The sequence below is a fragment of the Trachinotus anak genome, unplaced genomic scaffold, assembly GCF_046630095.1.
Source record: "Trachinotus anak isolate AG129_WGS33_773 ecotype Australia unplaced genomic scaffold, CSIRO_AGI_Tana_v1 ptg000020l, whole genome shotgun sequence".
Classification (NCBI taxonomy): Eukaryota; Metazoa; Chordata; class Actinopteri; order Carangiformes; family Carangidae; genus Trachinotus; species Trachinotus anak.
The window spans coordinates 3,922,991-3,949,141 of NW_027273871.1; the positions used below are offsets into that span (position 1 = coordinate 3,922,991).

General features: G+C 38.9%; 1 protein-coding gene and 1 long non-coding RNA gene across 4 annotated transcripts in view; one reads left to right on the forward strand and one right to left on the reverse strand.

The window, feature by feature from the left end:
- Positions 1 to 5,473: 5,473 nt before the first annotated feature.
- zbtb16a (zinc finger and BTB domain containing 16a) overlaps positions 5,474 to 26,151 on the forward strand; it is a 167,066-nt gene continuing 146,388 nt past the window's right edge. For 2 of the 3 annotated variants that reach the window (XM_071506567.1, XM_071506570.1), the window contains exon 1: positions 25,755 to 25,909. The gene's annotated coding sequence lies outside the window, so the exon portion shown is untranslated. Of the gene's footprint in view, positions 7,071 to 10,234; positions 10,632 to 12,385; positions 12,437 to 25,754; positions 25,910 to 26,151 lie in introns of those variants that run through there. The other variant, XM_071506568.1, reaches the window with a different exon arrangement.
- LOC139637694 (uncharacterized) lies at positions 20,869 to 26,148 on the reverse strand. The gene is made up of 4 exons (XR_011694666.1): positions 25,922 to 26,148; positions 25,631 to 25,792; positions 24,782 to 24,860; positions 20,869 to 23,880 (listed from the first exon to the last, which is right to left on the reverse strand). It is a non-coding gene; the product is annotated as an uncharacterized lncRNA (long non-coding RNA).

The window sequence follows — 26,151 nt, forward strand, 5'->3', positions numbered from 1 at the left end:
AAAATGCTTGTGTTTGTATCTGTCACGCAACACACCAGTAACAGCATGTTCAAATGCTTTTTTCCACCTATGCTTGAGTCTAGGGTGAAGGAAACATACCAAACACTAAAACTTTGCTTATTTATGAAAAAACTAAATACAACATTTCAACTCAGCATTCCACATTCACTTAGAATCTGCACAGGGACATAGGAGAAGAATCTGAATGCTATTTCATTTCATTTATTAAACCCCGAGACATGCAACTACAGTTCTGGAGAATCTGATTTAACATTGTCAAGTCAATATTTATTTATATAGTGTCAAATTACAACAGAAGTTATCTCAATTCACTTGTTATATAGAGCAGGTTGAGATTAAACTCTTTATCATATTGATTGCAGAGACCCAATAATTCCCACCATGGGCGAGCAGCAGCAATGACAAACTTCCTTGTAAGAAGCAGAAACCTGGAGCAGAACCAGGCTCTGGGTTCTGTGGACTGTCATGTGATTGTTCATGAGTGCTGACATTTTCATGAAATAAGCAAAGTAAATAAAAGCTAAATACATTAGCATTTACCAATAACTTTTGGAACCAAAGTGTGGCCCATGCTGTGATAGGTGTATCCATGTGTCATGTAGTTCTATATACTGACCACTGGAGGGCAGCCTGCTCCCAGTCTAGGGACGGACTGAGCCTGACACACAGCAAGGGCCAACACTCACAGGATGCCACATGACTCATGTTTTAAAGGCAAAATGACAGACATGTCTGTAATGGCTCAACATGTCATTGGTGGTCAAATCATTTCAATTTTATTTCCTTATTCATGTCACTAGATGTGATCCAATTCAGAGGGTGTGCTAGAATGTCCAACAAGATCTGGATCATCTTCCCACAGAAAATGTTTCAATTCAAGACTAAACCACAATCATATGGATCCCTCACTGTGATGCACTGAACTCAATGGAACTTGTGTCTGTGGTTAATTGAAGCTTTACAAAGATTGAAAAATCTTTATCTATCTCAAGTCATATCTGGTTTGTCCAAAAGATGGCAGACTAACCCAAACTAAGAGAGACGTCCACATGTTCTGTGGAGGAAAAGTTAAAGTGTCTCTAAATTAAGAATGTGCATAACCACAAATTGTTGTTATATGTACTTTTTGTGAACTACACACGTCAGAATGCAGTTTTATTTTTACCTACGTGCAAACACTTTAAGGGAGTTGGGATTCATACGACCCTAAAAATGCATAAGACATCTGGACAACACCACGAAGTGTTGCTTTGGATCTGCTCCTCATTTTTATCCGAATGAATGGGAACATTCTTTCTGTAATGAAGACTGAACGAACTGAGCCATGACACAGTGCTGATGAATTTCAGTTACAAAAAATGGAAAGGGAAAGCCATTACATTTTAAAATGAAAGAAAAGCCTACAAAAATTCTGCAAATTCCTCTACTCCATCACATTTCAGAGGGAACGCGTGTGTGTTTTTCCTCCACCACATTTATCCAAGTGATACAAGCTGATTTGTAATGTTCATATAAAACAAATTGTATGTCATAGAAAAAATATAATTAGCTTGTTAAATATGATGCTGTTAGCAGAAGATGGGACATGAATGATTTAGCATTTTCAAAAGAAATAATTACAAAGCAAGCAAGAACTTTTACTAATTAAGTGAACACACTTATACAGTTACTAACTTTTACTCACGTCAAGAAAACAAAAACTTCTTCCAGCACTGGGACAAACAAAGACACAGCGTACATCTATGTGCATGGACACCAGTAGCAAGATTCATGAGAGTATTCAGATTTTCATTTAAGTGTTAACACGGTTCAAAAGTCAGAGAAATGATCAGACTCGGTGCCTAAATGATGTTGAAACTCCCTTTTTCCTCTTCCCCTCTGCTGCAGACTTAATGTGGTTGGTCCACCGCTCTAACCCCCACCTTTGCTCACACCAGATTAGGGTCCTTTTGGAGGGAGCCATCCCTCCCCCATGCTACAACAATGGTCCAGTGTGGTTGTCTATGGCCTGGGATTGATCCTACACACAGATAGCTAGAGGCACAGAGCGCGGCGTCATGGCTCTTACCTGTCTGAACACACATTTACTGCTATAGTTACACACACACACACAGTCAGCGGTGAAACAATGTGTTAAGCTGTTTGGTACATACCTCATCTATGTCTTATGTCTTTGGAGGTGACGGTAGTAGTTAGTTTGCGGTAGTAGTGTGTTTTTCTGTTCATGATCAAAAGTGCTAAGTGCAGCATGGTTTTTCCTACTATGACTGAAGAAAACTGAAGCTTATGTGGCGTCACCGAGCAGTGTCTGACTGGACACTGTTGTTTGGAGACAGACAATCAAAAGGCAGAGTGAGTAGGGACCAGGTGTTGTTGAGCTGGGTGTCACAAGAGGAATCCTGTAAAGCTCAGGGTGAGACGCTGAGACTGATGCCTCCCATCACACCCATCTGAGATCTTTAATGTCTCATTATGGAAAAAAGTGAACAGCACTAATATTTAAGTTGGTGATGATGGAAAATGTCTTGTTTGTTATTAGCTGTGTTTCTTTCTGGCAGAACATCTGGTGACTTGAAGCTAGGGTTTTTAGATTTCCTAATGAAAGCAACTCAGCTGCAATATTGCTTTTGATTAGAATTTGCTTTTAATGTTAGCACATGTGGAGCCTCTTCAAATTAAGACCAAATTTTCTTACATGTGCCACGCAGTGCAGAGACCAGGACACGTTACTAATCCTCTCTGCAAGGCTGTGCTATTTTTACAGTAACCAACACATAAAGTCATGTGAAAACTGACACGTGCTTTTTTTTGATGCCCTGCTGTTTTTTTATTTTTATTTGGTACGCTCCTGTCACTTGTGTCAGTTTATATTTCACAATAAGACACATTTTCCTCTGTGTGACGAGTGATTTCATCCCTTCAAACGAAATGAAAATATCTGCTACATGTGAGAGGACACAGTTAAAATGTCAATTTCAACATGAGAAATAGTAAATGTTGACATGTGCCCATGCAGCAATCACAATGTGTTTAACAAGCATGTGTAGTGAAAGTTGTTGCATATTTTTAATGAAGTCTAATAAAGTTAATAAAGTTGCAAATGAGTTGCAGAAAAAAGGTGGTGCGGTGTAGAATAAATGGTAAATCCCTCCCTGTGTGAGGAGCTGCACTCCTGTTAGCTGATGGGATTTCAGCACTAGGTGGGTCTGTGGACTAGCAGTGTTCTCTTCATCTGCCTGGGGAGCCTACACTCTGAATAAGCACCATGATAATATTCTCCAACACATTGCTTGTAATATTTTTCAGCAAACTATGGAATGATATTCCACAGTAAAAGCCTGTAAACTGTTATAAAGAGTCAAATACATGCAGTGAAGCTAAAGTGATTTGATGAAACAGAAGGCCATGCTTGCCGTCAAAGTCAGCTTTGTTGAGGAGATTAGAGTGCAGTCTGAATATACCTGAGGCTGAGCTGTGCTTTGTTTTGAAATATACAGAGGCAGATGTTTGCACAGCAGATTCTCTCCCTCTTCTCGCTTTGTTTTCTTTCAGATTGTTGAGTAATATTTGTTTTTTCATGCAAAGCCACGTTTCAGCTTCTCATTTCCAGGCTGCTCCTGTCTTGCCCAGGAGCAGCACAGCACAGTCTTGCTCAGCACAGAGTCGGCCAGCCATGCATTCCTATCCAGAACACTCTGCTTCATCTCTGCTTCCCAACCTTTAAATCACATCAGTGTTACATCACAGCACACACACACACACTCATGCTTCCTGCTGTGGCCACCATGCCAAAAACTTTTTCTTCACATAATGTCATTCCCTCCCCTTTCCTCCTTTTGGTCCAAACTTTCCTGCAGTTGCAAAGACTCATCATCTGCATCTTTATATCTGATCCTTAGAGCTGTTTTCAATGTGCATGCAGCAAAATATACTGGATGGATAAAGCACCCATTTTTTGTAGATCTATAGAAAGACAGTACATTAGGATGGTTGTTTGGCATATTGTGAGACAGGTTTTATGGACATACATGCAAAAGAACAATAGAAATACTCAGACTTGTGGCAACATGAAAAAGCAACATGAGTATTTACTATTAATGAAGCATTTCATTTTATTTATTCATATTTATTTAGATGTGATGCATTTTCTTTTTTGTTTATTTATTTGTCAACTGTACAGCATCTTAACTTGTGTTTATACTATATAAGGGATGTAAATGAAATATAATATAATCATAACTGAGTCAAATTTGAACAAATAGACATCATGCACAAAGCATAACTCACTCTTTCCAGTGATGCCATCTCCAATGTCCAATGAGGGTAAATATCAATAAATCTCAGAATCAGAATCAGAATCTGGTTTATTGCCAAGTAGGTAATCATACAAAATCACACTGAGATCATGTCATAATCATGATCATCACATTTAGACTTTTTCTTTAATATCAAAAGTTATCCGAATGATTGTTCTAAACCATCTTTATTTATATCTGGGCCTTTTCATTATTTCAAAATTACTTCACTAGTATATCTTGTCTTTGATAGTTTTTCTAATAGCCTGCATCAAACACACATTACAAATGAGTCTATGATCATGCATATACAGTAAAGTATTTTTCTGTCTTTTCTATTGCTTTTGTGTTTTTGTGCTGTGGTACTCAGCTTGACCCAACAAACTATAATAATAAAGACACCGTACAGGCCTCTACTGTGTGTTAAGTGGGACTCCTTATCAGCGTTTTTAAAATCAAATGTTCAAACTTTCAGCACCACACTATTGATCAGTGACCATAACTGACAGATGAGACATAAAAATACAATTTAAGTAGTTACTTTGAGGAAATGTATTGTATTGTACATTTATTGTATGTAAGGAAACACCGGCTGTCCGTTTTCTTTCCTGTTTTTACATTTTCTTACTCCACTGGACCTTTCACAGAAATACAGCAGGAGTTCCAGCAAATTACAAAACCTTCGGTTTTTGATCAGCAAATCTTCAGAAGGAGGCTTCTTCAAAGAAATAACTTCCCACTTCACTTCTTAAGCTGAACAAAAACTCCTCTTAAATGAATGGCCTTTGCTCACAGCTTGTGGCCGCAGCTGGCAGTATTGTTGTCCACTCTCGTCCTCTGGCCACAGAACAGACAGACAGGGGATGAAGGGCGATGGAGGGGGGCTGACACAACAGGTATACACATGAAACGACAGCAATTATTGCCCTCCCTCCTCCTCAACACCATCGTCAGACTTGACAAGTGTTGGTTGATTTATTTATTTAGTATATTTAGTTTTATATTTTTTTACTTCTTCAGATGCCTTTTTTAGATAGATAGATAGATAGATAGATAGATAGATAGATAGATAGATAGATAGATAGATAGACAGATAGATAGATAGATAGATGGATAGATAGATAGACAGATAGATAGAGGTGGAGCAGTAGCTTCCTGATCTCAAGCTTCCTCACCACTACATCTCATTGAGCTTGCCATCTCTCTGAATGTGGGGTCAAGTGGTGTTGCTGCCTTCAGGTCTAAGGATTGAATACAGGTTGAATTCTCTTTACTTTTGCAGGCTCTTGTGTGAAAGGCAACCTTGAGGCACAACATGTGGGCTGGCTGATTATATAAAACCTAACTCACAGTGTAACCATATTTACCATGGGAGTGGACGCATTCTCGCCACCCAGGACCCCCATTAGCACATCAGTGATGTTGGAGAGGAGTAAAAATTAAAAAAGAAATCAGCTTTTAAATTATTTGTAAGGAACAAAGTAACAAGACAGCCTGGGCATGTTTTCTACCGCTGTTACTATTTAACACGACTATGTCAAATAGTTAAGCCACAGACATGGAATTAGCATGTGTTATTATCCACTCCAGGTGCATTTGAAGCTCAGTTGTACACTCATGGAGCACTTTATTAGGAACACCTGTGCACCTGATTCATGCAGTTATCCAACCAGCCAATCGTGTAGCAGCAGTGAAGTGCATAAAAGTCTGCACATACAGGTCAGGAGTTTCAGCTGATGTTCATATCCAATATTGGAATAGGGAAAATGTGATCTCAGTTACTTAAACCGTGGAATAATTGTTGGTGACAGACAGACTGGTTTGAGTATTTCTAAAACCTAAAAAACAAAACATTCAGCGAGCAGCAGCATTGTTGATGAGAGAGGTCAGAGGAGAATGGCCAGACTGGTTGGAGCTGACAGAAAAGCTATGGTAACTCACATAACCACTCTTTACAACTGCGGTGAGCAGACAAACATCTCAGAATGAACACATTCAACCTTGAGGTTGATGAGCATATCAGGTTCCAGTCCTGTCAGCCATCAACAGAAATCTGAGGCTGCAGTGGACACAGGCTCAACAACACTGGAAAGTTGGAGACTGGAAAAGCAAAGCCTGGTCTGATTAATTTGGATTTCTGCTGAGGCAGAACATGATAGGATCAGAGTTTGGTGTCAACAGCTTGAACTCATAGACCTGACCTTCCTTGTGTCGACGGTCCAGGCTGCTGCTGAGGGTGTATGGTGTGGGGAAAGTTTTCTTTGTCATGTACCATCATGGTTTGAACACTACAGCCTATCTGAGCACTGTCGCTGCCCATGTGCAGTTTAGCATCTTCTAATGGCTACTTTCAGCATAATAATGCGCCAAGGCATAAGGCTAAAGCCGTTTTACAGTAGTTGCATGAACATGACAGTGAGTCCAGTGTACTTCCGAGGCCTCCCCGGTCACCAGATTTAAATATGACACCCATGACGGCGCCCACAACTGAGAGCCGGACCTCGGTGCTTTTCAGAGGTAGGCGATATAATAAAAGAAATAACAGAAAGAAATGATTACCTGAAAACTTTGGTACTGCAAAGATATTCTACAACGCCAAGATCACCAACTCCGTCTCTTCCGATCATTGCTTGTGTGGTAGCGATTGGAGTGAATGATCTTGTCGTTACTAACACATCTTTACTCCGCACAGGTGGGTCGGGGATTTGGCCAACGGAGCGGACGAGCGGCTGAATCCCCGGGAGCGTCATACAGGTAACAGGAGTTTCCCTTTTAGCGCATCCTCAGACATCATCTCTTCCTGTTTAGTCGCACTACGTCAAACAATGGTCGTCCATTATCATACCGGCTAGTTAGCTTCTCTCCGAGTGAATTGGCTAATTCACTCGAATTAGGGCTAATTGGCCTTCTTTTCTTTTCTTTTCTTTTCTTTTCTTTTCTTTTTTTTTTGTCACTGGCACAGAGGAAAAATGGAAAAACTGCGTCGCACAAAGCGCAGCATTGGGAAGGGAGGAGAGAGAGAGAGAGAGAGAGAGAGAGAAAGAGGTGATGGAGATGAGAGAGGAAGAGCAGGTACACAGAAAAGAAAATCTAGGTATGATGAAATCTTAGTTCGATATGGAGTTTGTTTATATGTCTTCTCATCAGGCAGTTTTATGTTGGAGCATTTCACTTTTTCCAATGTTATTTTTGCTCACTTTAAAAATCTTGGTGGAGGAAGTGTTTTCTGTTTGTCAGAGTTGCCTGGAATAGGATTAGCATTATGTCACTGTGCTGTTAAACACAGACAAAACACTGTCAGCCTAATTACCACAGAGATATATGTTCTTTGGTAATGACAGTGGAAGCTATAGGTTCAATTAAACAATAACTCAAACTTAGCATAGTTATAATATAGTTTGATTGTATTATTCTTATGTTTATGTGCTATAACTCCCACTGATGTGAGTTTTATTGCTGTTACTATCCAATATTTGACCATGAGAACCCCTTTGGGATGTGTTAGAACTGAAGATTTGTGGCGTGAAAGTGCAGCTGGCAAATCGGCAGAAATTGTGATGTAATCGTGTCAACATGGACCAGAATCTCAGAGGAATGAAAATTGAAATTCCAACATCTTGTGGAGTCCATGCCACGTAGAACTGAGGCTGTTCTGAGAGAAAAGGGAGGCTCTGACCAGTATTAGTATGGTTTTCCCAATAAAGCGAAACAAATGGTGTGATACAGATGACAGAAGGTTAAAGTTAAAATAAAGACCCCTGGGAAACTGAGCTGGAGAGGGCTCGTATATCTGGAAGATTCTCACCTCGGTTGCTATAGGCCTAGGCCTATCACTGTCAGGTTTCTTTGCCATGAGGACACACTGGACATTTTGAATGAAGCAAAATTCCTGAAAGGCTCAAATGATTTCATTAATTTCTTCCTTTTAATTTGTCTGTCAAAACAAAAGGAACTTTTACCAACAATGAAAGCAGCCAGGGACAGGGGTGAATGTTGTGTGGTATGACAAACACCTACCCTCAAATAAACCGCAGAATACTAGAAATGATGATACTGGACTCAGAAATAACTTCTGATGCATTATGTGTACCTGTCATCCATGTGCACCCAAGGTTTAGTGCAAAGCATTCATTATGTTGGTATAATGGAGCTTTGCTGTACTTCAATGCTTTAAAATATTTTATACAAGTGTTAGTTGATCATGTTGCAAAAAGTGTTTTCATTTGAGATGGTCACCTGCTGCCTAACATGAAATGCATAACTGTGAATCTTTGATCTGTCCTTGTTTCCTTATCAAAGCAAATGATATAACAGCAACTTTCTTTCTGCAGTTAAAAGTAATAAATGTTTCAGATGAAATGGTCTTTGTTGTTGGAGAGCCCAAGTTGGTGTTGGTGCATCAACTTTTTTACATAACAAATTCCAGTACATTGAGAGATGTGCTCTTGTCATCAGCTCCAAATGTAATGATGTTGATTAACTGTGCATTAAAATTCTTGTTCAGTCCCTGAAGTTAAAAAATGTTATCAGTGGTTGCATTTACAAACCCCTTGATGCAAACATTTTGTCAGTAGTCTTCTATCCTGCGTCCTAGAAAGAGTAATTGGAGAAAGAAAAGAATTCTTTAGGTCTTTTGTAATGATTTCTTTCAAGTGAGACTAGTTCATTCACAGCAGATGTTCTCTTATTATACTCCCCCTATGTTTATCCCTTAATCTAAGAACCAACTACAGGTACCTCATCAACTGCAATTCTTATTGATAAAATTTTACCAGCTCTCCTGATGCTGATGTCTCACACATTGGTATTATTTACCCTGATATATATCTGATCATTTTTTTCATGTTACTAAACTACTAAAACTAAAAAGGCAAAACATAAAAAGAGTTAAGGCCACAACATTCATGAAACATTAACTTTTTCCAGTCTCTGGTGATATTTCTTAGGAAAATGTTTATATGTCTTGAAGGTCCTGATTCAGTTATTTATGGCTTCAGTGAGCTTTGAGTAAAATATCAATAAATAGACACAATAAACCATGGTTAATAAAATATATCTAGAAATTAGCCATCAAAAAGAACCATCTATACGGTATATAAAATATATTTAAAATCCATCTCCATTGAATCTGTCTATATATATGAGATATAGAAACAAGTTTAACCATTTAATTGTTTTAAAAAACAGGCAAAAAAACAACAACTTTATAAACAGGTTTAATGAAGCCTCCAATAATATTAAAACAACATGGAAAAAGTGAGGGTAACCAGGCACTACAACATACACAGATCTATTTGAAATTTCTTGTGCTGTTAATAAGTGTTTTGTGAATATTGGTGCAACTCTCTTGCAGCAGGTCAGTCTGGTTGATGGCTCCCCATCTGAGTATTTGAAATAAAGTTTATCCTTCCCTTCAGAATTTTGATCCCCCAGCAGATAGCGAGATCATTGATAGATTCAAAACGCATTACTCAGCAGGATGTCATGATAAGGTTATGATTGCAATGGTAACCAAAATAATTTAATCAGGAGTTAAACCTCTAACTCGTGTGTTTACAAGAGCCCTTTTCAATTGGAACTGGTCCTACTGATCTCAAAATTGCTTAAGTGGTCCCTCTTTTAAAATCCGGAGATCAGAGATCATTTAGAATTTATTGACCTGTCTCTATCCTTGCATGTTTTTCAGAAATACTTGAAAGTTTGGTGTACAATAGAATGCTTCTGCACATTCAAGAGTCAAGTAATTTGTATGAACACCAGTATGAGTTCAGAAAAAAAAACTTTAAACCTACATGGCTGCTATTCAGCTCGTTGACAAATGTCACACTGCTTTAAACAATAATGAATAAGCTTTAAATATATTTTTGGATTTATAAAACACTTAAAACGTCATCCATCCGTTTTCTGCCACTTACTAGGGGTCGGCTCGCAGTGGCAGCAGGTCAAATGAAGTAGTCCAGCAACGTTTTCCAGCTCCTCCTTTGGGATCCTGAGGCGTTCCGAGACCAGATGAGATGTATAATCTCTCCAGTGAGTTCTGGGTCTACCCCGGGGCCTCCTACCAGTTGGACATGCTCAGAAGACCTCCATTGGAAGGCACCTGGGGGGCATCATAACCAGATGCCCGAACCACCTTAATTGGCTGCTTTTGACACGTAAAAGAGCAGCAGCTCCACTCCAAGCTCTTCCCAGATGTCCGAACTCCTTACTCTATCTCGAAGGCTGAGCCCAGCCACCCTGCAGACGAAACTCATTACAGCCACTTGTATCCATGATGTCACCTTTTTGGGGACTACCCAAAGCTCAGGATCATAGGTGAGGGTCAGAATGGTTCACTATAATGGTTCAGAACAACATCTGCTTCACTACTGATGCTGCACTGATCCACAGCTCTCAGCACTATAGATCATAATATTTTATTCAATAACTTGTCATATTGTGGCTTTAACCAATTGACCTTCTAATGGCTCCTCTGTTATATGACTAATTTGACAAAACTTGTAAATGTTTAAGGCAGGATTTCAGACAAGTGCAAATGACTTGTGGTGTCCCACAGAGGTCCATTTTTGGACCTCTTTTGTTCGTATTATGCATTTAGGACTTGGTTGCTGCAGCTTCAGCTGTGTTCCTGTCACTTCTTGCTGATGATACTGGTTTGACACAAACATTCTTCAAATTTCTAAACGGTTCAAATTAAACAAACTTTATTTAAATGTTAATAAATCTAACTTCATGATATTTCTGAAGATAGTGTATTTCTAGTTTCTTCTTCTCAAGTCTTATTACCAAGATTTCTTGGTATAGTGATGAAAAATTAACATGTAAAAAGCATATTCATCTGGTTTGTAGTATGATAACAAAATCAATTGGTATTTTAAAAAAAAAAGTTAGTTTTTATCATCGCCAATGTAGGTTTACTTAATTTACCATTACCTCACATATTACAATATTCTTTTGGCTGCTACAAAGCCTGACAAAGACTTGTCAGACTTTGTACATTTAGCAGCCAGACTGTACACTCACCCCCACTTTTCCATGAGTTGAATGTTCTCTGTATTTCCAACATAAATCTACTGTATATTTTACATATATTTTTATCAAACAGATGTGTGCCCAATTTTGTATCTCAACCATTTCATAGTTTGTTTGTTTTTTCAGTCAAATTCAGTAATCCACAGATACAATAGCAGATGTGTACATCATTGACTTCTTCCAAGATTTTGAACGCCTCACTGTCAATACTCAGATATTAGACTCAGGGGAGCACAGCTGTGGAATAAACACCAGCATATTGCAACACAATCCATCTCTTTCACAAACCTTAAAGACAGGCTTTGAGTTTATTTGATGAACTTGAATTTCGTGTCTTGTGCTCTCATTTATCCTGGTATTATTTGTGGCAATTGTAGAGGATGCTTATTATTTGCATTTGTCTTCTGTAAATTTCCCAACTGTGTCACTAATAAAGAAAATTATCTTCTATTATCTTTTCTCATGTAATTAAACTAAAACTAAAAAATGAATATAGTAGTATTGCTACTGAATTGACCAGGTTGTCAATGTCGTATGGGTCAAAATGCACACATGCTAATGGGTGGCAACTCTGTGCACTGGAGCGGATTGTCTGCGGTGTGCAGCCTTTACTACTATGCATGTGTTTTATCAACTATCAACATGGAATTACTGGTTAAAGACATACAGAGAAATATTCAATGTTTTATCATTTTTACAAAGCTGTCTCATATATAGACTGCATCAGTGGGTGTGTGCATTTGGATAGAAATGGGAGCTAGTAATTTCCCAGATCAGCAACATTGACCATTAGCTATTAGTGTTTAATTGTAATGTGCTGATGCCTGTAAGGGCTCCATCCCCACCACCTTGTCTGGCCAAAGCTTTCGCCCTTGAAGCAGGATGGGTCTGCAAACTGTGATAGATATTGACAACAGAAAGTTGGAGTGATAATTTTTGTGGTTCAACTTTGTTCTCTCTTTCAGATAAGTTTGGCTAACCTGGGTTTACAGCCTGTCTAATCATTTCATTTCTTGTGTTTTTTTTTTTCCACCCAGACTATTTTTTTAGCAATGTCACCGTGTTCCCAGATCTCAACAGCTAAACTGGTGAGTACATTGTTCTTATCAACGACAGAAATGATGGCCAGAACTATGAAAATAACTCCCAGGTTTTGATAAACAGGACACATTACATATGAAATTTGGCTCTTGGTTAGCTCGCTAATGAGCTAATACTCTGTGCAAATCAGAACCACCACCAATAGCTCAGCTGTGGTTAGACAACTAGGCCACATGTTTGAAAAAAAATAGCTGTTACCCACAGCCTGTAAAGTGTTGCCAACAGGCTGAGGAGCTTCACTGTGGTCAGCTTGTGTTCTGACTTTCAAACACTGCCATCACACCTTTAATAAGATATAACAGAAGAGTGATGAGGTTTGATTGAGTAGTTCCAAGTTAAATTGGGTTAGAGGATAAGGTTATCCTAAATGATTCCTGCACTGATATTGAAAACAAGAAGGAAGAGGGAAGAAGGAGAAAGAAAGAGAGAGATATGCCCAAGGATTAGCTGTGAGGAGCTTCCCTGTGGCGAGAAGGCCTTTTTTTTCCCAGGAACACCAGGAACACTGTAAGGTGATTACTGTGTCGTTTGCCATCGGTCCAGTGGTTAAGCACTATGGACACAAGAGCTTGACTGCCTCCAATCAACACAAAGGGAATTGGAGTTAGACTTTTTACATGGTTTTCACTTACGAAATGCTAAACAAAAAGTGTACTCACTTTGTAAATGTTTAGGTTCAATGTGATACATGGAGAATTTTACATGCAAATGACCATGAGCAGGAAACAGTAAGAGAAGGGGAGCAAGGGGGGCAGGAAGGATGTCAGAGAAAGATTTTGGAGTTCTGCTCCAAGAACAGCTGGGTTCCTACATTTTGTGTGTGTGTGTGTGTGTGTGTGTGTGTTTGTGTTTAAAGATGGGGAAAAAGATGAAGAAATGTGTGATGAAGGGAGGAGAGGTGACTCTTTTCTTTTCTCTGAAGAAAAGGCAGCTGTGGCCTTGCTAGGGGAGTGGACAAGAGGTAGTGGGTGGTGTGGGCAGAGAGCCAGAGAGGACGGCACACATTCACACACCTAAACGCTGAGCAGAATTGTATAGTTGTTTATAGTACACTACTCTATGTTTTGTTTGTCTGCTAATATTCAATATACAAAATGACCGAACTTCTTTTATATTGATGAACTATTGATTACAATACAGGATGACTAGAATATGAACAGTAGCTACAATGCTCCTAGTGCTAACACGTGAAAGCATAGAAAGGCTGCTGTGCATGTGCACCTGCAGTGCTTAAAGTAAGCCAACCTTTGTAGCACAGTACTCAAGTGTGTTTGTAACACTATAAAAGGTTGCAGCATTTTTGTTTATATGGCTAGCAGTACATTTGCTAGCATTAAAGCTGAGTAGGCGGTACAAGGTGAAAGCTGTTGTCATTATTGGACTTTAGATTGCAAGCAAAGGCTATTTCCTGGAGGCAGTATATACCAGTGGAAACTTCATATTACTTCATATAATTCTCATCGAAATCTCAAAAATACCAGTAGAAAAGGTTTAGTTTTGGCCAGTGCTAATCACTGCTACTGCTGCTCCTGCTCATACCTCGTACATATATTGCAACTATTATACTTGTAGTTCTGCTATCATAACTGCCACTATTAGTATTCCAGTTTCTCCTACTACTGGTACTACTGCTATTAGTGTTACTAGTAATTGTTCTACTACTACTGCTACCACTGATCAGACTGATATCACCATATTTAATTGATAACTCAAGAGCAATTCCAGCAAAGAAATATATCATTCCAACACTAATCCAACATGAAACTTTGTTCAGAAATCCAATGTGAAAGGGAGCTGTGGATCAGATTCAGTGTTTGTGACACAGAGGACAGAGGTAGTCCTGAAGAGGTTGTTTTGTCATTCATCATTTTCCTTTCATAATTGATACTGTAAGTGAGAAGATGGATGTGTTCTGCTCCACCTGTTGGATACCTCCTGGATATTACTGTAAATAGTGTTGCTGAGTGAAGCATGATCATTTTGTATACTGTTGTTAAAGCACTACACTGAATCTAAAGCAATATTATACCAATCATTGGACCTACATTTCTTTAACACATTTCTACAATCTTTTTTTCTTTTTCCTCACTTCTCTTTTTTTCCCCCTCACTGCCTGTCTTTTCACATTTATTTCTTCACCCACCATTTCACCATTGAGTCTTTCCCTTACTCATTACAGTGATGTGAGATTAATTTAAGTACACGGACTTCGTACTAAACTAGTCTATCTCTGGGCTTTTTGGCCCTTCCAAGATGTCCATGCAATCTCCTCTGAAAGGAAAGAAGCTATTAAGCAGCCTTCAAGAAAGGATGGAGGGAATCAAACCAAGGGCAATTGAACACAGGTAGACAAACAAATTCACACAGTGACACTGGAAAGAAATTGAGGTTTGTGTGTGTGTGTGTGTGTGTGTGTACTTGTACTTGCTACATAGTAAGGACCAAAAAAAGTATTTTACTAACAGAGTGAGGACATTTTGGGAAAGTGAGGACATTTTGGCCGGTCCTCACTTTTTGAGACACCTTAAAATCACATTTTGAGGGTTAAGACTTGGTTTTAGAGTTATGGTTAGAATTAGGTTTAGGTTAAGGTTAGGGTCAGGGTTAAGGTTAGGCACTCAGTTGTGATGGTTAAGGTTAGGGTAAGGGGCTAGGGAATGCATTATGTCAATGAGTGTCCTCACAAAGATAGAATTACAAGTATATGTGTGTGTGTGTGTGTGTGTGTGTGTGTGTGTGTGTGTGTGTGTGTGTGTGTGTGTGTGTGTGTGTGTGTGTGTGTGTGTTTGTTTGTTTGTTTGTTTCTTAAATGGTATTTCTTTAGAGATGCCCTTTTAGTTGTCTCTACAAGTATTTAATATATAGTCTGAATGCATGGTTACTATGGTTTCAGTGGATATGGCACACATTTGACAGTGTTACACATTTTTCTGCTTCATTAAAGAGCCAGAAAGACTTTATTTGGATTGCATGCTGATTAAACAGTCTGTTGATGAAGTCGCATAAAGTTGTAGTCTGGAGGGGCAAAAACAGAGACCTTTTAAGACAATGACGTAGTCACACCCGGGCGATCCCTGATTGGCTCTTATCAGCCTCGACTACCAGTGGTGGAATGACATGAGTAACAAATTACAGGTGTTACTGAACTTGTTGTCTTTGCTAGCAGCTGTTGTGTAGTGAAATTCTGCAAGTTAACGCAACAACTGCCTTTCCTTTCCTTGTTTCCTCACAACTAATCACCTGAGTACACCTGAGAAGAGAAAATCTGCTTCAGGTGTTCAGGTGTGACTTTTCAGGTGTGACTTTTCAGTATGTATGCAGATTGTTTCTGATCCGGAGCTAAAATTCTCGTCTGTACGGACTTTGGTTGTCATGGGTACAATAATAAACAGACGGACTGTACTGACAGCGGCATACTTACCTTCATCGCCACGTTTAGGAAAAGATGATGATTTGGGTATAAATAATAATAATAATAATAATAATAATAATAATAAGTACTTCCTTAACATTACACGGTCTTTGTTGTCATAGTTACAATAATAACAACGTGGTTAACGTTGTTGAATGGTCATGGATAATAGAAACAATATAAACTGCTACTTTGGCATGGGAATCTAACACCGCTCTCCTATGTCATAATGCTGTTTTTTGTTGAACCAACTCCTGTATAGTTACTATGGCTACTAGACGTCACCTTATTACAAAACATAACAATGGGTCATAATAACCTGCTGCACAGACGACCTATAGACATTATTCACACGGTGGCCATTTTCCTATGACGTCACACTCAGGGTAGGAAGCCACTTTAATGTCTGAGTAAATCCTGTGCAAGAATGGCTGAAAACCTAACTTATTTAGCATCTGGATTGAATCTTACATCCACAATGTTGAAGGCAAGAGCAGCCAACACTGGAAAAGTTAATGTTATGCTAGCAAACCTGAGGTTTGCAATTAACATAAATGTCAGTTAGCGCTGCTAAAGTTTTCAGTTCACTGGTTTGTGCAAACGTTAGACATTAGCTTGTGTCATGTAGTTTCATGATCAACCTGCATCAATAATACAGTAATATGACAGGGGAGCAAGTGCATCAGTGCTAACTAAACCTATCTTTGTTTTTGTTGTGAAATGAATGAGCGCCATTCTACTGGTTCATGATCGGGTTCAAAGTCAGGAAGCAAGTGACACATCACAGACAGTTTTGTTTTGATTTCAGTCAAAGTTGAGGATAGCAGTGCCATCACTGTCAGGGCAAAGACTGACCCTAGTATGTTTAAAAACGAGCCGTCACACAGGGTGCAGGTAACGAGTTAAGTCATTTATGAGGTCAAGTGAAAAGACAGAAAGGTAGCCGTAGTTTTTGTTAACTTAATGTGTCTCAGATCTGCGTTGATATTTCAGAATTATTTAAGTGTGGTTGAATGCTAACATTAGCTGTTGTCTTGTAGCTTATAGATGATTGAATATGTTGTTTTACCTTGAAATATTGATCAATCAGGAAGTGATGAAATGGCAACGATTTGTCAGATTCCCTACGTTTATATGAGTTACAACCTGGTACACAGCAGTACAACATTGTCCTTTCAGTGACAGAATTTGTGCGTCCCACTGAGCGTGACATCAGAGGAAAATGGCCTCCTTATGAATATGGTCTATGGGCTCATTTTTCACAGGACAGTCTCTGTCAGAAACAATGAAGAGCTGATTAGCTGCACATCTTTTATAACTTGTTATTTTCATCCCTGAGCCTGTGGAGGAAATCAGGTCAAAAGGGACAAGTCCAAGTAAAGTTATTATTGTGAATTCAAGACATGTGACTTCACAACACATGTGAAGTCCACAGACAATTGCCTCTCTTTATGATAGTTTTCATTTTTGCTGACTGCCTTTTCTGTCTGAAATTCAAATTGTGTACCAACACAGCAGTGATTCATGGGCAATGATGGATACACATATTGCATATCTATAACTTTATGAGAATATGCTCGCTTTTGGCCAGCCATCTCTCTCTCTCTCTCTTGTTTCCTGTCATCTCCATTATCACTATGTTACAAAAGCATAAAAACACACTCCATTATCATAGAACAACAGGTGTCGCCAAATCAACTAGGAATGAGATCTTGTTTATGTCACGAAAAAAAAACACACAATTAAGATAATATTCCAAAAAATGTATTTAGATTTAGATTTACTCACTGCCCACTGATTCAACACATTTGGTTTTGCGCCTTTAACCATTTTCTTTGTAGACTACATTTACAAAGGCCCACATACTTCCCACAGGCTCCAACAAATGCAAAGGCTGTGGAACGGGATTCCCTGAGGGAAGATGTTCGATGTACAGTGAAATCCCTCTGATTTATTTGGTCAATGTCTGCCTCATCCACTCTCACTGTACAACGCGTAAGGGCTACCTGAGGCATGGGAGAGAATTGATCTCCTGTCAGACTGTGGCTGGGGCTCTCTACTCTCAGATCACCACTTTTCTGTTGTGATTTCTTCAACCAAGGAGATCAGCTCACATTGGTGAGGAGTGTAAATGGGTTCAAATATATTAATTATTAATGAGAAAAATACCCCACCAAAGTCCATGTGGGGTTTCGTGTTTGTCTGTGCAGGTCTAAGCCTCTTTTCCCAAGTATCCCCTGTCTGAACCAGAATAGATTCAGACATGCCTTGTTATGGAATTAAGAATGCAATAAAAATTTACATGTGAGCGATTATATTAAAACTACCACTATACAATAGATGAGATAAGTTCTGATCTCTTTTTTCTTTTACAATTAGCCTTGTAAGTTTTAATTTAGCAAATAAAAAGAATATAGTGAAACAAGAGGAGTAGGCTGTGTATTCACAGATACAAAAGGCCAGAGAAATAACATGAAACTTCTAAAGAGTTTTTTTTTCCTGCCTTCCTTGTCTCTTCTATTGCTTTTGTTCTTTTGTTTTCTCGTTCTTATTTTGTCGTTGTTTTTCTGAACAATCTTCACTCAGGGGTGAAAATACAACCTTAAATCAGGAGTGAAGCATCAAGTTAATGTTGTCTACCCTTTAAAAATAGCAGTCCCAGTTTGGCAGCTTGTGACACATGTATAGATACATACCTGGCAACTTGACTGCTTGCAATGCCAGATCTTATTTTTTTAATAACAAGGCTAGAAACCACTCTAGCATCACAATGGTACACACATAACTAATTGCTATAAATCACCTAAAGTCTTATTGCAAGCATAAGGTTACTTGTTCCAACATTGTTACACTTTTCACCTTTCACCTTTTTTAATGCTTCCATACATACTAGTTCTATCACTGGCAATAAACATTAGCACTGGATGTCATGTGTTGCTGCAATGTCCAGCATGAACATCATGTTGCTTTAACAGTGTTTAACACATATAGTCATGTCTTCTTGACATAATTTGTTTATTTGAGGGACAAATTAGTTCCATCACCAGCTGACGAGCAAGACAAACTTTTCCTTGGCTGAAAACGCACTACATCAACCAGCAACATACCAGAATGCATGAGGATTAAAATGTTGAAAGGATGTATGAATTAGGGTTTTACTATTATTGTGCTTTAAAGGCAAACAGAAGTTGCAATACTTTGCTACTAAAGCTGGTGATAACTGACATTTTGAGCATAAAAAGTCTATTTATTCAGTCTTTCTCCCTGAACTTTATGTTCATTGAAAATATTCTGAAAACACTTCAATCTATTATCTAGGATACACTAAATCTAAAGTGCCTCTTAAGGCTGTGTGACCCAGCCCAGCTATTATTCAGTCGCAGAAAAACTCTCTAATCCACGAACGAGTGTGAAAAAGAACTGTGTGTAATCTTTTCTAAATGAATATAGCATTTGTCAATAACACATTTAGAGCTACTTTTTCTGTAGCTCTATCAGATATGATATTTTGCCAGAACACATGGAACCAGTAAATAATAGATATAAGGTTATATATTATATTTTTTATTGGATTTTTAGGAGAAGGTGCACTGGCTTTCAATTGGACAATGAATTTCAGATGATAATTTGCTGTCTTTTCACTATAACTATCCTTTGAAAAGAGCCAAAAAACAAACCCCTGTCTGTTGTAATGATCTATCACTGCATTGTTAAGAGATGATTGCGGAGTCTTAGGTCAAGGTACCCTTCACCTGAAACTGACCACAAAAACCCAGTTCGTCAGGATGCCATTCTTTTTCCAGAGGAGTATTGATCCAGAGGATTCTCTTAAGCGCTGTAGTTTGTCCTCTGAGGGTGGAGCTGAAGGCTTGGAATGGAGAAGTAAACAGGCACTTGGTAAATAAAACACCTAGGTCAACACAGCCATTTCACCCATTAACCTGAAGCAGGTTAGGCCATTCTGTGAGGTTACGTTGTGTGAGTAAACCTGTAACTTGGTAAACACAAAGATCTTGGTCATTCAGCGGTCAAAAGGGTTTGAAATAAGCTTGCTTTGGTTGGATTAAGCACTAATTATTATTTTTTTGTTTTGTTTTGTTTAGAATTTAATCAGACTACCTACATTTGTTAATGTTTTTTCTGTCTTCAAACTTTCTGTAGATTTTGTATAAAGTTTATTTATTAATTCTTCTTTTATTAATGCTAAAATGATCTTGTTAAACAGCTTTACAATCAACTGCTTGAACTGTCATGTGCACCTCATTTGTTACGTATTTTAGAGGCTTTGAGTTAAACTTAGATCCTAACTATGTGATTTTTGGTTTTACCCATGAGCACATGGTGAGCAAAAAGTACTTCCCAACCAAATCCAGAAAAGGTCAGAGGTGAGGGTCAGGGGTCAAAGAGGTGTGGCCTCAGTGCCGGAGACGCCCCCAGGTTTACACAAGTGTAAAAAGAGTCCATTCAGTCTGGCTGCATGGGCAGAGTTTCACAAAGGTCCACTGTGTGGGGCCTATACTCCCCCAACACACACTCACACACATGCACACACACCTCCTCCATGCACCATGCCGACACAGGACACAGACAATGGGGGGTTTCTGGTTTGCCTGTTCAACTAAGTTTTTGTCGGCAATTACACCAGAATGGACCTACAAATTCCTTCTTTTTTCCATCTTTCATCATAACCTGTGTTTATGTAGCACTTTCCAAATTTTACATTGTACTGTGCAAAAGAATAAATACCTATGAAAGAATAGTAAGACAAAAACACTGTGGTAAAAGTTCAAACGATGCGTGAAATAAATGACTTAACATCACTAGAATTGGCCAAGACAAAGATCATTAAAAAAACAAAAAAATGAAAGACTCAGTGATTTCCTAAAACACTGTAGTTTTTAGCAAATGTTACTCAAACAGATGTAAATCATGCATTTGTTGGGGACTATTTTCAGTGGCGGATGAATCTATAAGAGCATTCATAGCAGCAGGACAGTGAATGCGGGATTGACTTGAAATGTATTACAGTACCTGTGCTTGTCAGTTTGATAATTCTGATCTGACTGCTCTAATTATTTTCAGTATTAAAGTAAAACTTAGATGGTATCACAGATCCTGAGCACACTTTGAATGAGAAAATACCTAATTAGCATGAAAAAGTTAGTGGGAGGCATGCTGTGAGCAAAAGTTCACCAGAGATAAATGTACCAGTAATACTCACTCATTTGTCCTTACTCCTAAACTGTGTATATTTAGTTTTTGTACATTTTTTGTAATACCATGAAATATGGAATTCTACTGGTGTTTCTTTATAACTCATCATCCTGTTCCTGCACAGAAAAAAAAAATAGAATAGAAAGGAAACACATGCAGTCCACTGTAGATAACCAAACAGGAGCCCTTCACTGACAGTTAATGGCCCCATTTCTAACCTCAGCTACAAACCAAAACCAAAACTTCCAGGCAGCCCATCTTTTTCTAACTCTTGGTATTATTATAAAGTGCAGTGATGATCTGGTTTTTATAATTTAGCCCTCATCTTCCTTTCCCTCAGTAAAACGGTGGATTATTGCCAGATTAAGGGAGTGCCTTTTTCTTTATCCCTGGATAAGCCTGCACAGCACGCAGCTCAAAGGTAATGAAGCACTCTGTGATCCGTGCCCAGATGAATCTAAAAATTCCCAGAGCACCACTGTATTTTAAAGGAAATGAGATTTCCCTGAAAGCCCCCTTCAAACCTATGCTTTCCATTTTGAAACAGCTATAAACTGTGTGACTGCTTAGAACCTGATGCAAGAACCTAGACCTGTTGCTGTTTTAAAATTAGAGTAGATAGGAAGATAGATATTTGAATTGCTGTAATCTTGTGCTTTCATGATCTTTGAAAGTAAAAACTTCAATGGCAAACAAATAACTAAACAGTCCGGACTAACATAAAGACATTTCTTCACCAGAATGAATGATGTTGTCGTTTGATTGAATTGAGCTTTTACTATTTTTTCAATCTGACACCAAAATCCTCATTTCGTCGAAGATACCAAAATACAACTCATTTTGGTGATTATACTATAATTCATGATTTCATCGGGGGAAAGTGGGTCAATGCAGCAGTGGCAAAAAGAAAATAGATAAGAACACAACAAATACATTATTCATGATTGTACTGTAAAAGCAAATGGCCATTCCCAATATATTTACACATTTAAATTTATGCAAAATCTTAGTAAAAACAGATATACAGATTAGAAAATATACATTTTCCCTAATGTCTTTTGGAGGCAATGCTGAGAATCATCTTAATTGTTTCATTAAGGAGATATCAAAATTTAAATAGCACACTTACCTAACATGTGTCTCAGCTTATTACAGCACCAGTACTGCCCTCTTATAGTGGCTCAAATATTACTTTTGTGCTTCCACGTTGGTGGCAGGCGTTAAGCCTAAACTACTTAAGCTTCAAACGTCTCTTAAGAAAACACATAATGTCACAGGCATACGCAGCACAGGACCATACACTGATTAAGATGATTGAAATGCAATAATTGAACTGTATGTGAAATCCTGCAATACAGCTGCAGTGAGAAGGGCCAGGAGCAGAAGCAGTAACTTAAGGTCTGAGTATGCTTCAAATGAACTAGTTCATTCATTATGTTGTCCAACCACGTCTAAAGGTAAAAGTGTTTGAATCTGTACAGAAGGGCCATGCTCACAGGTGGGTCAGAAAGCCTGCTGTCGTAGCTTCTCTCTGGCAGCATCCCACTGATTCCCCAACCGCTCCACTGGAATTCCTATGTGTGTCTTTGATGTCTGAAAAAAAAATCCAATTGTGTCTTCTCAAAGGCATTAATGATGTTGTACTTGGTTGTACGCACGACAAGTAACAGAGTAAAATATGAAAAGAGAAAGTTTGAGAGCAAGGTTTAAACCCTGCCTTGTGTTCACACTTTTGACCTACCGGCCAAAAACTGAAAGGGTGTTTTAGACAGTGTTAGACAATCTGACAGGCACTTCTTCAATAAAACAAATCCAGAAATGAAAATAAATAATGACTTGAATCAGTAAGACTATTGCAAAGAAAAAGCCAAAGGCTAGATCTGAGAGACCTTGCAGGAAGCTTTGTTGTAGCCGTGAAGATTTTTGAGTAGACCTGAACCGCTGTTTAATGTCATGCCAAAGCATTTATCTGTCATTTGTTGTTTACACTGTCAGTCAAAAGGCCTTTTTTGGGTCAAAGTTGGCAGCTCTTGAACACACTGAAGAACACTGTGGAGTAGACTTCATGCCTTGGCTACAACAAACCTATTATTTGTTAATATTATTATTTAATATTTTCCCCTCAGCACACCAGAAACCCGAGTGTGCTGTCAACCATTGCTGATTGACTGAACACGTTGAGTGATCTGTTGCAGACACTGAACGACCCCGGTCTCCCTCAGATAGTCCGCTCTGACCTGACTTGTCCGTTGCTTCCATTTTATCAGCCTCAGTCAGTGGAGTGTTGATGTGAGCCTGAGGCACAAGGATGACTAAACTCATCATCCTGGATGATGAGGCACTTCCAGCTTTTTGGTCTCGCTGTAGTTGTGTTGTAAATGGTTCTTCTTGCACCACCTGGCAAAGCTCCTTATTTAAGGAACTCAGAAATCCTCAGCTGGGTGTATTTTTTATCTACTTTCTCCACACTGTCTGAATATATTTGACCTCTGGACTTTCTGTCTAAGACAATACGTATGCCTGAACCATTTACTAAAGCAATTTATGAATGTATTTCATCTTATCTGTAAACTGTAATATTCACTTGAGCGTGATAGCAGTAAAAAACTCAAAAGGAAAAATGTCCGCCATGATATAAAAAATCTGGGGATCAACAAAGTAATTTGGATGCATCATCTATGAACCATGATTATCTGTACAGAATGATGTCAATTAATCAACTAGTTGTGGAGATATTTTAATAGAGAATTGAAAATGTTTACCAGAAAAAGTAAAGGGGGTTAACAGAGCCAAGGGCCACAGGATCTGAGGAACAGAAATGTCTAGACAGATTATATCAATATAAAAACATAATGCCTGTCTTCTCCTCTTCATTCTAAATGCTGGACAGTTTGTATTTATTACTTTGGGAAAGTAAAAACTTACAGGGAGCACTTAAAGGCAACTTAACAACAGAATTAAAATATAGTGAAATTAAACCATTGGGTAAAGAATTGCCTCCAGCCAATGATCACCATTAAGGCAAAACATCAATCAAGTTCTACAGCTCTAAAGTATGCTTTTACTATAAGAGACTCCAAGAGCTTGGCCATATAGGGCCAAACAAGGTGTATGATCCACTGCATTTCTGGTTATTGGTCAACAGAAAAAGCAAGTGGAAAAATAGAGCAATGCTGACAATTAAGGGCTGTTAATGCACTGCACAACCATCCAGCTGAAAGTCATTAACTATACTGATCATTAAGGATGTATTTTCTATAAAACAGGAACCACTTACTCCGAGTGCATTGTCTTCAGTTTCATGTTTTTTTCTTCAGATTATTGCCAGTATTTTCAAACAGGATTGCTTCAGTAAGAGACTCAAGAAAATGATGTCTGATTCTGGCAAATTCTTGAAATGAGCAGTGTATATCTCTTCCTTCATTATTTGGCCCCTTTCAAGAAGATATAATTTAGTAAAAGGCTAAAGTTTTTGCCCTGTGGTTTTGCTTGTAAAACATTGCAACCCGCTTGGCCAAAATGTGTGTTACCACACACAATCTTTACATCTTTACATGCAAAGTTATTGCATCTTAACAGGATGAAATCTGGCATCTTAATTAACATTAAATGTGTATGTATAGAATGAGTGTTGATGCGTGGTCATACTAATGTTCACTGATGCTGTGTGCTGCTGGCTGGCACTGCTGGGGTGCTCCACCCTCACCTATGTTGTTGTGATATGTGGTCACATGGCCTGTTGCATGGCTCTGGCATCTGTCCAGGTTTCTGGCGGAGATACCTGTCTGTCACACAACCATTGCTTAACTGTGATTTCTTGCTGTGGATGCGCTGGTTCAGCACTGCCAGGGTGATGATTCTAAACACTGGTATAGTTTAACATTATGCACTGCCATTGAATAATATAATAATTGATGATAAGATCGGTTTTTCCCCTGTCGTTCATGATTTTGCAGTTCTACTGTCAGAGAGACGGTAGTTTGAATCGAGAAAATAATTCAAATAACAGAGAGCAGAAGGCCCTGAAACAGTGCTAGCATAGAAATACAAGCATATAAATAGCATAGCAAAAAAATTCAATGACAGAACAAAAAGTGTTTGCTTCCAGTTCATAAAACATGAAGACAATTATTTGTTTTAACCTGTTGATCCACACATTTTTCGGCTTGTGATAAAAGGGCCTGATACTGCACCTGTCAGGTTTTGGTATGGTTGATTTTTTTTTTTTTTTCACCTGATTTTCACCTACTTTTGAATATTCAAAATGTATAATAAATAATCCAGTGAGCACCTTCAGTGTGACTTCTGCCATGGAGGATGGATCATGTGCTGTACAGCTAACCTTTGCATTCATACAGTATCTGCGCTGTGCTCTGCTGCCACATACACTTAGTGAAATGGTTAAAGGGGGGGGGGGGGGTTCCAGGAGTACTACCCACATTTGACTTTTCCTATAGGCCCGCCAAACTATCAAGTCTGCCCCTGGCTGGAGTTTGAGAACATCTGCAGGCTGTATGTGCATTCAAACAGCTGGAGGGAGGGCAGTGTCGCTCACCTTTCACTGCCATACTGTAACACAGCCGTTTGACATGAGACAGCCCCCTAGGTGTCTCACTTTCTCAGTGTTTGTATGGGCTGGAGCGCAGCGCCGGCTGCCCGTCTGCCTGCTGCTCGTCTGGCTGACTGGCTGCGTTGACGTCAGCGCCGTGATGATTTGCTAAGGCGAGAGAAGAAAGGAGTTAGTGCGTGTTGAGAGAGCGGGTACTGCGAACTGCCTTACTATGCTGTAGCCCCAGTCCCCCTACACTATACGGAATCAAAACGTGCAACTTAGGTGAGTACAAACCCGGGCTAAACGGAGCTGCAATTTCCCGGCGACAAGTGCCAGACCCGCTACTCTGCATGCGTCTATGTTTTCTCTGTGTACTTTCATTCACCATATGGATGTTTTGATGCATGTATTGCGCTGGGGAACGTTTTGCTTGTCCCCGTTCAACCTCACGCTGAAGTTAACAGTAAACGCGACTTTGGCACGCAAGTTGGATCCGCGCACCGGAGTGCCCGATGGAAACAAGT